At 37.1% G+C, this 12711-nt stretch overlaps 1 protein-coding gene across 2 annotated transcripts in view; it reads left to right on the forward strand.

The window, feature by feature from the left end:
• The window catches only part of LOC122802910 (nectin-1-like), a 2017182-nt gene that overhangs the window by 903212 nt on the left and 1101259 nt on the right, over positions 1–12711 (forward strand). The window lies entirely within an intron of this gene.

The raw sequence follows: 12711 nt of genomic DNA on the forward strand, positions 1-12711 counted from the left end.
GTATTATATGCATATTCAATATCCGTATACTTTTGACATTTGATGTTGAATATACTTACAAATACTATACACAGAGGCAGACATAAAAATGTTCAAAAAATAAAATTTTTAGACATGTAAAGTTAATATAGGGTGGATATATAATATAAATAAATAAATAATGTGTATTAAAATTCTAAAACCTAAGGTACATAAATACCAACATAAATATTAGTATGAATTTTCTAAACACTAGGAGGTGTATTAAATGTATTTTTAAGATTTATGTCTCTTGGGGTCTCCTGATAAGATTTTTAGGGCTGGTGTAATTGAAATATGGTCATTAAGACCCTTCCCACTACAAGCATCGAGTTTAAGTTGCCATATCATCTCTCTATATGCTAGTTTGGTCTCCCAATCACCACCTCTCTCAAAATGTAAAACTTCTTCAAGGACCCAAAACTTGTAATTAGCTTCATGACATGTTTGTGAATGTCTAAAAAGTGCATTATTTTCATTCTTCCGGTTGATATCCCTCATGTGTTCATATATTCTTTTCCTTAGATGTCGTTCTGTTTTGCCAATGTAGTATGCCCAACAAAATTTACAATAGGCTAGGTATACCACCCCTTTGGTGTAACAACTACTATACTTTTTAGACCTCAATGTTGTTCTTAGTGTGGGAATTAAAAGTTCTTTTTCACCTGCTATAAATGGACATTGTGGGCATCTCCCACATCTGAAAGTGCCCTTTTTCTTTGAAACAGTTCCACTCTCATTATTATCTTTTCTGCTCTCCAGAATATTCTTCAAATTGTTGTTCCTCCTAAAACTATATGTCAATTTATTTTGGAAAACCATAATACGAGTGGGCATAGCTTTTAATATTTCCCAGGTCTCGTTAATGCATTTTTTAAGCCATCCTATACCATTGTAGTAAGTAAGGGTCATATAGGGCAATGAACGTTTACTGTTCACCTTTTGGGGATCTCCATTACCATAACTCACCACATCTATTGTATTGTTTGTGTTGTTATTGTTATTGACATTGTTTAATAAAGGAATGTAAGTAGTACCCCATCTTTCCACCACATATTCTTTGATGGGTTGTGTTAACTCAAAAGGGTAGCCTCTTTTTTGAAACATATTTTGTATCATATCAATTTCACAAAGAAAATCATCTTTGTCAGATGTCATTCTAGCTGCCCTAATCATCTGTCCCTTTACAATATTTCTTTTTAATTGGGCTGGATGGTCACTATCAAAGTGTAAGTATGCATTGGAGTGGTATTCTTTCCTGTAAATTGTAGATTTGTAACTTTTGGCTTCGTAGTTTTTTTTTGTAACTGACGTATATTGACACTTTCTGACTCCAACTGCACTTTAACATGCATTAAAATGTACTAATATGTATCAATATATACTTTTGGAATTATTTAATTGATTAATTGTATTATTGTTTAATTAGTACTCTCCAATGGATGTATAAAAGGAATGGGAGAGGTGCTTTAATTGATTCTGAAGAGGTCTCCAGTGTGGAGACGAAAGCGCTAAATCCTATTTTCACTGAGGTCTATTTGTTTAATAAATCTGTGTTTTATCTGTTGAAAAACGAGTAGAATTTGTGGAGTGTGGCTTTGAATCTGTGTGGTTTCGGAAGACAGCCTTTATTGGTACCGAACTGTACAACTATTTTTTGTGGCAGTTTACTTTTCGTTTTTTCCTGGTTCCTGGTTGTATCTAGTGGTACTGGTTCGGTCTCGAGGAGTCTCCGTATTCGTGAGGTTTTGGTATTAGATTCAAATTACCCATCTCCACATTCTATACCTATTCAATTTTTAGTGCAATATGGATAGCAGCAGTTTGTTGAGTGAGCTCATCAGAATTATCCAAAGTCACTCACAAACGGCCAATTCCCCTGAAGAAGTGGGGAACGATATTCCCTGTGCACAGAGCAGCCCGAAGACTAACAACGGAACTGAAGTGACGTCAGATGCCAGAACTGAAGGCAACACAGGTAGAGCGAGTATACCAACAAGAGAAGAGCGCTCGCGCCCTAATGGATCTAACAACAGAAGAAATAACTATGATCAACAATTTGGGACTGGTGGTTCTGATTATCTCACTAAATACAACAACATCGATTTTAATAACTGGCTCAACAAATCGTTTTCGGATTCCAGTAGACGACGAGAGAATACTCGGGGTGACAATATGGACTACAAAGAGAAATGTAAATCGTTCAAATCACTTCTAATCAGGTACAAAAATTTATCTGTTGAAAACTGGTACTTTAACAAGTGCCTGCAAGATAAAATTGTACCGAAGGGACTGAGAATAAATAAATTTCTTAACAATGTTAGTGGTAACATTGATAATGTATTTTTTAAAAAAAACTGTGATATTTTTAATGAGTGTGGATTAGCAGTTTTAAAAGTATTAATTAAACACAATGAACAGAAAATGGAGTCAGATAAATTAGAGATTGATCACTTATATAAAGAAATACATGATGATTTATTACACTCAGTTCAGGAGTACCGCAATGTATATTTTAGAACTCTACATGATGTTGACAACACTATTACACGTAGTTACAACAGGAAGATATCAAAACTAGAAAGGGACATAAATGAATACAAATGTGGTACAGCCTACAGCACTGATAACAAGAATGGCAATAGATTTTTCTACAAGGAAAACCCTTTACCATCTCACATGCATGAAAATTATAGAAGAAACGGAAGGGTGAATTATAGAATACAAGATGTGGATTTTGCATAAGACAAATATGAATACACTGAACCTACTGAAGTTTTGGATGACAGTAGTGATAGGCTCCCTTTAGAGGGGGAAGGACCGAGGCAGTCCGAGAGGTTGAGGAACCGTGTCCAACAACCCTCATATGCTCAGATTACCAACAACTACAACCAACATATGAGGAGACCCTACAGGTAGAGCAGCCCTCTGGTAACCCTCCCAACATAGGTTCTCTGATAGAGACAGACAATCAACTAACTATACATTCTAGGAATGATTTTTATATTTTTAACTATACAGATATAAATATAAATGAGGTGTATTTTAAACTTTTTACAAAAGGTTTTACCTTTATACCCAATAAGAAGCCCAATATTGAAAATATTTTATTGGACGTTAAGATTTTTACAAGGAAATTGAATTTCTTACACATTTTTAAAGAGAAAGGAGACTTATATGACAAAGAAAAAGTAGTGTTGACTAGGCGAAGCATATACAACCCTCCCCTACACCATGACATATACAATTTCGAAAATACCCTTATCAGAAAGATTCGGAGTGAATATCATGACAATAAGAACAAAGATGGAAGTAATTTAACTGATGATGAGTACAAGCTTCTTAATGAATTAAGACGAAATGATATGATTCGGGTGATGAAACCAGACAAAGGTGGGGGGATTGTGCTCATGGACAAATGGGATTATACTAATAGAATGCTTACAATTCTAAACAATGATAGTAGCTATACAATAGCTTCCAAGAATGAAATTAACATCTCTTATCAGAAAATTGATCTTATCATAGAAGATAATTTATTACAGGGGCTTATTGATTTGGATTTGTACAACTTTTTAAAAGTAAGCAAACCTGTCATCCCTGGTATTTTTGGTATTCCAAAAACCCACAAATGTATTACAAATCCTCCTATGAGACCTATTGTCTCATCAAAAGGATCCAAGACCCAACCTTTAGCTATTTATATTGACACGAAACTCAAAAAGTATCACACGAGATATCCGCATATATTAATTGATTCTTGGGATTTTTTACAGAAAATTAATAATGTTGTATACAGTGATGATGTCAAGTTTATTACAATAGATGTCAAAGACCTTTTTTCGGTTATACCCCATGCAACAGGTATGGAATGGTTTAAAAACATGTTAGTAGAGATGAACTTGTTAACACCTGACGAATTTAAGTTGGTACTAGAATTTATGGAACTGGTGTTAAAAAATAATTATTTGTTTTTTCAAGGTGAAATCTATCACCAGAAATAAGGGGTTGCGATGGGGGCAGCTTGTGCCCCCATCTATGCCAATATCATCATGTTGTACTGGGAAAGACATTATTTATTTAAATCTGAGTTTTTTAACCGGATTAAAAGTTATTATAGATTTTTAGATGATATTCTTATTCTTTGGGAAGGCTCAGAAGAAAAAATAAATGAATTTACTATGTATATTAACAACAGTACTAACTTCCTAAAGTTTACACAACAAAGTGATTCTCATGAGATACATTTCTTAGATATTACGTTACAAAAGAACTACGAAGCCAGAAGTTACAAATCTACAATTTACAGGAAAGAATACTACTCCAATGCATACTTACACTTTGATAGTGACCATCCAGCCCAATTAAAAAGAAATATTGTAAAGGGACAGATGATTAGGGCAGCTAGAATGACATCTGACAAAGATGATTTTCTTTGTGAAATTGATATGATACAAAATATGTTTCAAAAAAGAGGCTACCCTTTTGAGTTAACACAACCCATCAAAGAATATGTGGTGGAAAGATGGGGTACTACTTACATTCCTTTATTAAACAATGTCAATAACAATAACAACACAAACAATACAATAGATGTGGTGAGTTATGGTAATGGAGTTCCCCAAAAGGTGAACAGTAAACGTTCATTGCCCTATATGACCCTTACTTACTACAATGGTATAGGATGGCTTAAAAAATGCATTAACGAGACATGGGAAATATTTAAAGCTATGCCCACTCGTATTATGGTTTTCCAAAATAAATTGACATATAGTTTTAGGAGGAACAACAATTTGAAGAATATTCTGGAGAGCAGAAAAGATAATAATGAGAGTGGAACTGTTTTAAAGAAAAAGGGCACTTTCAGATGTGGGAGATGCCCACAATGTCCATTTATAGCAGGTGAAAAAGAACTTTTAATTCCCACACTAAGAACAACATTGAGGTCTAAAACGTATAGTAGTTGTTACACCAAAGGGGTGGTATACCTAGCCTATTGTAAATTTTGTTGGGCATACTACATTGGCAAAACAGAATGACATCTAAGGAAAAGAATATATGAACACATGAGGGATATCAACCGGAAGAATGAAAATAATGCACTTTTTAGACATTCACAAACATGTCATGAAGCTAATTACAAGTTTTGGGTCCTTGAAGAAGTTTTACATTTTGAGAGAGGTGGTGATTGGGAGACCAAACTAGCATATAGAGAGATGATATGTCAACTTAAACTCGATGCTTGTAGTGGGAAGGGTCTTAATGACCATATTTCAATTACACTAGCCCTAAAAATCTTATCAGGAGACCCCAAGAGACATAAATCTTAAAAATACATTTAATACACCTCCTAGTGTTTAGAAAATTCATACTAATATTTATGTTGGTATTTATGTACCTTAGGTTTTAGAATTTTAATACACATTATTTATTTATTTATATTATATATCCACCCTATATTAACTTTACATGTCTAAAAATTTTATTTTTTGAACATTTTTATGTCTGCCTCTGTGTATAGTATTTGTAAGTATATTCAACATCAAATGTCAAAAGTATACGGATATTGAATATGTATATAATACTTATATACATATACATATATTCATATATCAATATATTTATTCACCTTTATACACAAGTGTTGGTGCACCATGTGTAATATAACACACTAATTATATTCAATATTTAATATATAGATTATTTTTATAGTGAAGGTATATATATATATATATATATATATATATATATATATATATATATATTTTTTTTTATACACTTTAAATATTTTTACAGAGAAGTCATACATTTTACACATATATTTACAAGCTATATTGACACTTTCTGACTCCAACTGCACTTTAACATGCATTAAAATGTACTAATATGTATCAATATATACTTTGGAATTATTTAATTGATTAATTGTATTATTGTTTAATTAGTACTCTCCAATGGATGTATAAAAGGAATGGGAGAGGTGCTTTAATTGATTCTGAAGAGGTCTCCAGTGTGGAGACGAAAGCGCTAAATCCTGTTTTCACTGAGGTCTATTTGTTTAATAAATCTGTGTTTTATCTGTTGAAAAATGAGTAGAATTTGTGGAGTGTGGCTTCGAATCTGTGTGGTTTCGAAAGACAGCCTTTATTGGTACCGAACTGTACAACTATTTTTTGTTTCAGCTAATTGGCGATTCTGAATGCCTATGACTTGTTTCGTCATTTTAATGGACAATTTCAGGCCAGTAAAGCCAATCCCCACTAGCTGTGGATATGCATATTTCGGCCTTGTTATGACCTCATCAGCACAGCACAAGCAGTGTGTCATGGGCATTCAGAATCACTGATGAGGTCATAAGACCGAAATATGCATATCCACAGCTATTGGATTTTCATTTCTGTTCTTTTTAATGTTTTATTATTTTAATAAATTTAATTAAATTTCAATAAATATTATTTCATAAAAAATGCATTGATGCAGCTGTACCCTGCAGTAACAAGTGCAGGGCAAATCCACATGGTGGAACAATAATATCAGCAAGCTTTATAATAAAATTAAAATAATTTTGACCAAAACTAAGATGAGTGATTCCCAGAATGTTAGAGCCCTTGTCACTGAAATTAATAAACAACTCAGGAGCTTAATAAAATCCATCCAAGTTTGAAGTTAAAATAGTTACCCAAGCCAAAGACAATCACAAGGCATGTTTTTTAGTTATGTTTGTAATCTGAAAAGCACAGCACAGCAATGCACTAAGCTGACTGTGAATGACATTGCTTGCACTGAGTGTGAAGATATAGCAAACCTACTGACCAATAGATTTAGCTCTAAATTTATCCTATTTCCCCTCCATCTCTCCTTCAAGATGTACATGATACCGGCTCTTCTCCAGTGATCAGATAAGACCAAGTCCTAAAAGTGTTATCAGAAGCTAAAAATACTGTATCGATGGGTCCTGACAGTATCCTTGGATGCATCTTAAATAGCATGAAGCATAATTTAGCCTCACCTTTAACAGCACTGTTCAATCTTCACCTCCATACAGGTTTTGTATTAAGTGAATGGAGAACATCTACAGTCATTTCCCTGCATAAAGGAGAACCGTCTGCAGACCCAGACAGTTAGAGACCCATAAGTATGACCAGCCTCGAAACCATGGAGGGACTTATCATGGGATTAATCAGTTATGACATAGTGGGCCCATGTCAGTTTGTGTTCATTAAGGGCACGTCATGGTTACTCAACCTGGTGGATTTTTTTAAAAGGTCACCAAAACAATGGATGAAGTTAAAACAGTACACACCGCATACCTCAACTTGGCCAAAGCTTTTGACAATTCCCAGCTCATGCATAGTAGAATTATAGGTTGAAATTGAATGCCAAAAAATGCATTACTGTGTCCTTTCAGAAGTCGTTTACCCCAGGGAACTACCACATTGACAATATGTCCCTAAGAGTAGAGCCATTAGTTCAGTATTTGGGAATTTATGTGGACAGCAACTTAACTTTCGACCAAATGTCTATTATTGCAAGAGAGTCCCTTCTATATTGCATAGATTATAAGCAAAGGGATTATTTTCAGATGTAGAGATGCCATTGTCCCCCTTTACTCCCCCTTTACTCAGCACTCATTAGTCCAGTCATTGAATATAAAGTCCCCTTTGGCATGTATCTGTTCCGACACATGCAACAACTGGAACACCCACAGAGATACCTTACTAAAAGGATACAAAGCCCTGTCACTATACTCTCTATCCTACATACTGCCAAAAGTTGACCTGTGTCTTACATATAAGGCATCCTTCAACCTAATACTGATGGATTCACTGCAAATTAGTAAGTCAAATGGCATCAGAAATGCTCATTCCAGGGATCTAAACCTCTTCTGCAACATCAACATAACAGTTTGAGGGACAGGTATATCTTCCAGAGAATGCTGCTAATGTGGAACAGACTCCCCATCCACATAAAACAAAGTTCATCCCTGTCCTTATTCAAACACCACTTAGATCTATGGATGGAAAAGAGAAAATTTACCTCAGGACTGACCCCTATACTACTGATGGAGATAGACAGCTTCTAAATGCTTTATTCCATGCTTGGGTCCCTTCAAATCATCTATGGTATGATCCCAGTTATTCTCTTGGGGTAATATGTAATTATCAGGCATGGGATGGGTAAGGCCAATGTATAACCAAATGGGATAAGTTATTTCGAGCACAAAAAGGGAAATTGGCTAGGCTTAAAATGGCCTGCAAAGGCAGCTACCTAGTATTTATGAACCTATTTCAAATTGCCTACAGAAGTCAATTCAAAGTGAAGAAGTTTTCTGTAGGACAAAAATAAAAATGATGGCAAGAAGGAACTGCAGAAGTGAGTTGTTTCAGCAGCCAGATGCCTCTCAGAAAGGCTTTACAGACCTTGATGGAAGCTAAGAACATGGAATTTTTCCTTAGTAAATTGCAAATGCCTGCCAAAAACAAGCCAAGCCAGAGCGAAAGAAGTAAGACATATACTGTAGAATACAAGATACTGAGGTTACTGGCTGTGGCCCATAAGTAGAAATAAGTCCATTTGCTATGGAGTCACTTCCTTGTTCCTGGTCTCTGTGTAGAAGTAAGGATCTGGACAATCATTGTATGCTATAAAGGGTCCCTGGCCATCAATGCAAATGGCAAAACCGTATAGTTAATCCTGATAAAATCCCAAGCACCACCCAGTAATAAAAAAAGAAAAGGAAGAAGTCTTCAGAGTCGAGTGCTGCAAAAAGGCTTTATTTACTATAACACACGTTGAGCGCTTTTGTCTATAGGTAATAGGACGTCTTTAAAACAACACAAATTACAACAGACTGAATTTTTGTACCTGTGGGTGGCAGCCTCAAATAATTAACGATTTCATCACCTAATTAACTTATTCAACCCCTCTCCATCACAAACAAGTGTCAACTTTTAAAACTAGTCAAGACAACATAAACATTTTCATTTTAAAATAATATGTTGGCAGTTCACAATTAATAACATTATGTAACTATAAAACCTCTGTAAAGCAAAATACTTTGACTTTCAACTGTTTAAGCATTGTGAATAGAAGAAAATGTTTTCAGCCACTTAGTAATTGTCTCATTCAAAATAGTAAGATGCCTTCAATCTAAGTAAGCTGGAGATGGAAACACAGTTGCATGTTGTTAAGGGGAAAGGAGTCTATGGCAGTCACATTGATGTCGGTAAGCTTGGCTTTATCTAGAAATCTGGAGATTAGAGGAGGTGGGGAAAGCATAGAGCAGTCACTAGGGACCGGTTCTGGAATATCAAGTCTCTGGGCTACACTTCCAAAGGAGGAATAAGGGAAAAGAGCTTGTTGCATTTCTAGTTGGTCATTGTTGCAATATGGTCACAGCAAGGCTTCCCCACTAACAAAACAACATCCAGACAGTTGACTCACTGAGAAACAGCTCCTAAGTCCTTAAAAAAAGTCTGAGCTGCTCCGCTATTGAGTTAGATTGTCCCAGAATATAAGATGGTAGTAGAAGGTGATTAGAAAGAGTGGTACATTCTCAGGCTCTTGTAGCTTTTGGACATATAGATTACTAATGAGCCTGTTTGTACTTCTTTATGTACCAAACCATGATTTTGGACTGGATGGCAAGAGCAATGGATTGTTTGGAGTCCTTGACCACCAGCAAGGTATATAGGATGATCCTTATTTTCAAGATATTAATGTGCAGATTGGCCTACCGAGGCAAGTATGTGCCTTGGACACTGTATAATGTATAATGCTAAAGCACCCTAGAGCAGACATGACTGTCATCTCAATGACCAGAGGAATAGGACTTTTAAGATTGGTGAAGTGGTGGGATGTAGCTCTAAAAAAGAGGGCATAATTGCTAAAGAGGATTGGCTATGGTGACTGGGAAATATTTCAGGTGGTGCACTAACTCCTGTCAGTCTTAACCCTGCTGGTGACAGACATGAAACTCCCAATTACAAATCCACTTTTACAGGCAAGTACCACATTGCATCAGTCAAGAAAGGCTAACCTTTGCTGTAAACGCATGTAGTCGATACTGACTTTGTGTGTACATAACTCACCAGCTGTTCTGCTGCTTAGCTTTATGACCTTTTCCAAATTCCTTTATATTCACCAAAGTGTTACAATGATACTACACTGTTTTATTAAGCCTCTGTATACACACACCACTGTAACAAAGGACTTGCATGACTAACATGTTCAAACTTTATCAACTTATAAGTTTGTGTTTCTGCCTACTGCTTGACAACTCCAGCACCTAATTAATTACATTGATCCGCAGTGGTGGTGCTGCGGTAGCGTTGTCGCCTCACAGTAAAACGCTGACCGGTTCGACTTTCAGCTAGAGCGTCTTCTCCGTGGAGACATGCGTGAATGGGTGTACCTTCGTTGAAGGTTGTGCATTAGGGCTGGCAACTCAGCACGTAAATATCAACTGCCAATTATTAGTGGACCCTAACCGGGAAAACCAAAAGACACGACAACATTCATATCAGCAATGGACTAATCTGATGTCTTTTTCATCTGTTCCTTAACAGATGGGTTTCGGATCCGAACTCAGATCTGACTTTGGCCACTTCTTAAGACTTTGGCTACATAGCTTGAGCTTCTCCCCTTACATGTAATCCTTCTCCTTAGCTTGAATTGTTTGCTGCTTCAGCATATGGACATGGTCCATACCTCCCAGCTGTCCAGATTTTTGCCTCATATTTTTGGTCCATTCCTCATAAAATTTGTGATTTTCTGGATTTTTGTGGTAAATCAGTGAGGGAGTGAATTCACTAAATAATGACAGGCATTTGAGTTTCAGATGTCATATCCTTCAGAAAAATGCATGGTAACACATGATCTTTTATTCTAGCACTTTCTAAGTTTATAACAGCAATATTTAAAATTTGTACCTATTTTGGGGGCTTTGTCCTCCAATTATTTTTGGCTTTGTCCAGCTTTTTTGTGCAAAGAGGTTGAGAGCTATGATGTGGTCTACCATAGCTCAGGCTGTAGTGATGGCAGATAAGTGCTTCCTGTGGTATTTCTTCCCTCCCCTGTTTTTCTTTAACACACACACACACACACACACACACACACACACACACACACACACACACACACACACACACACACACACACACACACACACACGTATATTTCTATTAAAAAAAGGTTATTTTTTTTCCTTTCTCTGCTCTACTTAGTGGACCTCATGCTCTCCTCTAATATCTGGTACTACCTATCAAGGGTACATCTTGGCTGCCATTGTTGGTATTCCTCTACCTTTGTATACCATTGCTGACGTACCATTCTTTCTTTTTTGAGTGAGCTTTGCAAGTATGTCTGACAAGCCTATGGGCTTCAAAAATGTACCTCCTGTTGGCATAGGATCCCAAATTCAGATGCCTACAGGAGTGTGTTTATTAAATCTGACTGGCCCACTGGCCCACCTTGAGGTAGATTGTGTAACCTGTGCAGGTTTTAATCAGTAGGCACTGGTTGAGCATCATAACAAGCTAGTGCTGAAAGGATTGTTACCTTCCCTCTTTACTACTTTATCTTCTGGAGCTTTCCCTCCTTCTAAAAGACCTTCTGAGAATACTAATGGGGATTCATCAACCAAAGAGAAGGAGTCTAGGAAGTGATCCCCTGATTGTTCTCCTCCTTCTGTTTTGGGTTTGGCTGTGCCCAAAAATATTATCAAGCCCTCGGATCCACCTGGTTAATCATATCTGATGAGGGCCAATTCAAAATCAGCAGTCCATCGCTCCTCTAGTTTCACTGCAATGTAGATATCTTCAAGGATCCATTCTCCTTTCTTATAGGAGACCCTTCAAAGAGCTTCCAGGCCACCCGCAACCTCTTCATCCCTTAGGCTGTCTAGGAGCCTCACTGAAGCAGATGTGGACAGGATGATGAGAAAGTTTCTCCAGGCTCAGATTCACTTGGGAGTTAATACTGTGTCAGTCTCCCACTGGACCCATGAGACTGCCACCAGACCAAACCCAGCTGTTGACTCCTACTCCAATCTGACCTGTGGTTTTAGAGAAGTTGGGACATAGAGCTCTATGTTTGTCTGTATCGGAGCTGAAGGCCTGACTTTCATCGACTCCATCTACATTTCTGATCCAGTCAGCTCTGATACTGATGAAAACATAGCGTCAGCACTGATTCCAGGGGGCTGGATTTGACTCAGAAGGTCTCTGAGCCATCCTTTCCTGTTGAGGCCTTGGTGCTGGACAGCTTGGCTCTGACCTCTGCTTCAAGGCAGGACTGTGGTGATTCTTTGAGCCATCTTGGGCAGGTGTCTTCAGCTGCTGCCAGGGTGGTCGTTACTTCTGTATGGCTTCTGCCTTTGAGGTAGTGGAGGGGCATTTTCAACTTCCTTGGACAAGGCATATTTGCCCTCCTTGGGTCTACCCAGTCTGCAACTGTCTGCTCTGGTGCCAGCCCATTCTAGCCTAGAGACAGTCCTCATCCAGGACTCTGCTGACAATTTCAAGTCCTCTACAAAACATCCCACTAGGGAGCCTCCTTAGAAGCGTATGTGCAAAAGGAGGCACTTAAATTCCCCACAGGAATCCTTGATGGAAGACACTGACTTTGAAGGGGAATGGTCCCCCAGATTACCCCTTGAAGTTGTCTCCTTCAGTGAAATAGTCAAAACTTTTG

This window comes from Protopterus annectens, chromosome 5.part0 (genome assembly GCF_019279795.1).
Source record: "Protopterus annectens isolate FY-2018-M chromosome 5.part0, PAN1.0, whole genome shotgun sequence".
Classification (NCBI taxonomy): Eukaryota; Metazoa; Chordata; order Ceratodontiformes; family Protopteridae; genus Protopterus; species Protopterus annectens.